We start from the raw sequence: 5,002 nt of genomic DNA on the forward strand, positions 1-5,002 counted from the left end.
TTAAAACCTCATTTAATTTTATGTCTTATAGGGTTTATACTGAGTACAATATTGTATAACTAATAATTCAACTGTAAACCTAAAAATTTACAGCCAATTTTGAAAGAGATACATCTTAGCTCAAGAAATTGTTATTGAATATGTCAATGCTTTTGTAATGAAATGCTTCTTCTAATTATGTGGTTACTAAATAATTTTTAAAAATTATGATTTCACTCAAGGATAATCTCTTTAAACTTGAATATCCTTAAAATAAAGTCATAGAAATTTTAAGAAAAGAACATATAAATATGAACAAGGAATTCAAAGTGTATTGCTATGAAAATTACCCTGAGGCTACCTGGACAGGGGACAAGAATCAAACCATGCTCAAGAAGTGGAGGAAGTTTACCCTTGGCTACACCCTGGCTACCCTGGTCCAGAAATAGTGAGGCATTGAGCAGAAATACAAACTGGTTTTTATAGGATTTATTACATCAGTCCTTGACAATATTCTTCTGGTGTGTTTCAGACTTCCAGCACCAAAGTATAGGTGCCCCTTCCGTTATTCTAGGAAATTTAAACAGTCAGCAGTTCTACAAATACAGGTATTTTGGGCAAGTGTGGGTGGTGGGATTTGAACCCACATCTTCTGCAAGTACAGCCAGTGCTCTTTAACCACTGAGCCACCTCTGCAACCTCTGTTATTACTGTTTTTTGAAGGCCTTTTGAGTCTAATTGGTATTCCCCAAATGTTCTTGGGTACAGGTCTATCACCAACAGCCTTGCCAACTTTCACATTATTATCTGTCATGTATAACTGCTTGGTATATTTTGAGTAAAAGGTAAAAAAAATTCCTTCATATATTTTTCTTTATAAAATGAATGTTCCACGTGATAAATACTGATATCAAAATAATTAAATTCCCTCAAATTATTTTGCTAAGGTATGAATATTTGTAGCCAAACAATTTTAATTCTTTTGTTGAAAATTCATCCCTAACATCATGTTGTCAGTATGTGTGACTTTATGTGATATGAGTAAGTCAGGAAGTTCCACAATCAAGAATATAGTTAGCCATTTTTAAGAGAACTGGAAAGCATGTCCTTGCCATTTCAGCCTTGTGTTAATGGAACAAATAAGTATCAGGAAGCTCAAAAGATGGAATTTACTGCTGACTTTATCTAGTACTTTCCAGAATCTAGGCCTGAGAGCATAGCCCAGTTTACTATTATATCGGCCTCAACAGACACTTGTGTTCATTGCTCTTTTTCAGGAATTTTAGTTCCATTATCTTTCAGGTTTGATTTTTTTTCATGTATTAACTTGTGTCACAGATCAGCCATCCTCATTTGTTTGGTTTACTTTGGCAAATCTCAACTGTGTATGCATTTCTGAAATTTGTTCAATACTTACACAGCTCAAATTTCTCACATCTGTATAAAAAGGTCAAATTAGTAAGTTACATCAATACTAAATAAAATTGTATGGTCTCATTTTGCAGAGATTATATTTAAACATATATGCGTATATATGAACATATATATATGTCAGCAAAAACGGGGACAATGGTAGTATCTTGTCTAATATGAGGCAAAGGAGTGTGATGGTGTAAATAGGAAAGTACAGTTAAATATATATGGTGATCATATATGAAACATGCTGATCAAGAAGGAATTAAAATAGAAATTTTGCATGAAGATGAAAATTAAATATAGTGATACCAGGAACTAGAATGGAAAACACTCTGATAAACATATGATTCAAGTAAGCTCTGCGCTCCTAGGTACTCACAGTGAAACTGAATATCTACACACAAGATGCATGTTATACTTCACTGTCAGCAATATAACATCTGAGAGGAAAATCTGCTATTAGATGTGTGTCAGTTACCACTACTGAGAAAATGTATTTGCTAATCCCTGAAGTATTAATAAAGGGCTAGTAAGGACAGTTGAATTACTCATGTATTGATATGATCAAGATTTCCAAATTAAAATCTGGTGGAACAATTAGTCAAATATATATGTCTGGGATGAGCTACTTTTTTTTTTTTTTAACACCTTTGTCATTTATACTACAAAAATCAAATAGCATGATAGTGGATCTGGAACTTCTGAGAACCAGTGGTTCTGCATGGGTTCTGAAGAGTGGGGTTAGATACATGGTTTTGGAACTTTTATTATTATATAGTATTTGTGTGCCAGCACAGACTGTATGTGGAGGTCACATGATGTGGGTCGGTTCTCTCCTTTGTCCCTGTAAGACCCATAAATCAATCCCAGTCAATGAGATTCACTTCATTGTGGGAAAGTGCTTTCAAGGGGTGGGCCATCTTGCTGGCTCTGACCTGAATTCTTTTTCACTGAAGCCTGTCTCATCTGTGCTACATGCACCCACCTGAATGATCCATTGAGAGTCTTAGCAGCAAAGTAGGTGTCTGTTAAATGTCCAGAGCAGCGTGATGTTTGTCCAATATGCAATATTTTTTTCATTGTTGTATTTATTATTTATTTATTTATTTATTTATTCATTCATTCATTCATTCACTTATCCTGATGGTAACTGATGGGGATTGAACTCAAGATATGACACGTGGTAGGCAAGGTTCTATTGCTGAGCTACACCTCAGCTTTTTACTGGTAGATTTGAGGCAGACATTCTACTGATGAGCTATATCCACAACTCTCTTTATACTTTTTATTGAGAGATAGGGTTTTCCTAGGTTGGCCAGTCTGACCTTGGTTTCAGTTTAGAGAGGGTGAGCCTCAAACTCATGATACTCCTTCCTCAGCCACCTGAGAGCTGGATTCAGAGGTCTCTGTGTGTGTGTGTGTGTGTGTGTGTGTGTGAGTGACTACCTGATCCACTAACATCCTTTTAGACAAAAAGTCCTTTCTCCTCGGATCTCTCTGTGAAATGGACTTTGTGAAGGACAGTAGTATTTTCAGGTTCCTGGTAACTAATAGGCTGTAGTTCTAGGTCTCCTCCTATAAACCAATGTCTAACTCCACAAATCTGACCCTCTGCTGACTTTGTATGTGTCTGAGATTCCTACTTATTCACTTGACTCTCCTCCCCCTCCACAGGTAAAATGCAAGAACTGTGGGCCTTTGAGCACAATGCCAGCAGCAAGGAACACCCCATGAATTGCTGTCACCAAGCCCTTCCTATCCAGAACTTGGGCTCAAGCAAAGAGAAGGAGAATCAGAAACCAAGGAAGCCCCTACAGATCCAGGCTCCTGGGCTGTGTAGCAAGACAGGCAGAAGAAGGAAAAAAGTTAAAGGTGAGCACACACAGGGGCAGAGGGTCCCTTGAGTACCAGGACATCAGCAGAGAATGGCTCCCCATGGTCATGATGCATGGACCTCTCTAGGCACAGAGGGAAAGACCAGAGTGCACACCTTCCAAGGCTCATGCTGGGAACTCATTTAGTGCTGAGACTTACTAAGGGAGAGGGAGTCGGACATCTTGAGATGTGGCCCATAGCAGGCAGAGCAGCAGTAGAGTCTAATGAAAGCATGCAGCTCTAGTCCCAGGATGTGGCTCAGTGGGTAAAGAAGATGCTTAGCATACATGCCTTCTTCACTTTCATTCCCAGTACCCTACGAACTGGGCAGATGGTACACCCTTACAATCAGCACTGGGAAAATGGACCGTGAGGATCAGAATTTATTGTTCTCCTCAGCTACAGAGTGAGCTGGAGCCTAGCCTGGACAATATGATACCTTTCCAGAAAACTATTTTAAAAAGTAAATATGAAATGTTGAGGTCTTGGTATTAGAAGGGTTCTGAAACAATGACTGCTTCTGAGGAAGGAGACAGTGCTGGGTCAGATAAGCAAAACTCACAGGAGCTTCAGAGTTTCCCTCCTCCAAGTACAGACTAGGAGTCACCATCAGGACTGGGTTCTCTGTTCCTGGTGTAGACAGGGAGGTCAGGAAAATCTGAACATCCCAATGGTCACCATGATGTGTTCTCTGGGGAATAAGAGCAGCCAGGAAGAGCTCTGCCACAGAACATTCCCAGGAGGTCCCCAGAGAAGGCGTTGAGCTGCTGGAAAGAACCAAGGGGATGGTGTGCATCTCTGAGGGTGAGTCTTGCCCTGCTGTCCTGCTCCATTTTCCCAGGCTGCCTGCTTTGCTGCTCTTCTGTGCTCCTCATGGGAGGATGATGATAGAACTCAGCCAAGGTTGAGTACTGTTTTAGTGTGCCACCATGCCTGGCTTTCTCTTCCTTCTTTAGAGACAGGTTTCAGTGTGTAGCCCAGGTTGGCTTTGAGCTTTACATTTTCTTCTGTCTTCTGAGTTCTGGTCTTACAGACACACTCTACTACATAGGACTGTACATTTCTTTACTTGAATATTTCATGCTGTTTTTTGTCTAAACAACACAAAATACAATGACAGTTGAGATTGATACAGTAGAGACCAATTTTTCATAAAAAATATAAAATTACTGAACAAAAATCAGGTTAGTATTTTATTTTCTTCCTAATCTGTTGGGGTTCTCTGTTATGCAAGTAGAAGTCTCTTCACGTCTGGATAGCTCACGCGCTTGGAAACCATGTGCTGCAGATTCCTTCATAGCAGAGTGCCTTCCTGGCATCCTCCCTGACTCTTCTTTTACAGTGCTCGCCACAAATACATGCCCTCTGGCACAGGAGTTACCAGGTTTTAATCAGGCGTTGTCTGATAGCCTGATAGAAGCCCACCGCCCTATGTAAATGAGGCATCCTAAAAGTACCTATCAGCTAAGACTTCTTCTACTGTCTCTACACTATAAATAATCCTAGTTTTACCCCAATAAAGTTGGAGCCTGGATCACCTCACTCACACTCGGAGCCTGGATCACCTCACTCAGACTCAGAGCTGGATCACTTCACTTAGACTCAGAGCTGGATCACCTCACTCAGACTTGGAGCTGGATCACTTAGACTTGGAGCTGGAGCTGAATCACTGAGATCTGAGCTGAGTCACTTGTCTTGAGCTGTAACACTAAATCCTGTGATCCAGTCTCCC

Source organism: Nannospalax galili, unplaced genomic scaffold (genome assembly GCF_000622305.1).
Source record: "Nannospalax galili isolate Female #2095 unplaced genomic scaffold, S.galili_v1.0 scaffold832, whole genome shotgun sequence".
Classification (NCBI taxonomy): Eukaryota; Metazoa; Chordata; class Mammalia; order Rodentia; family Spalacidae; genus Nannospalax; species Nannospalax galili.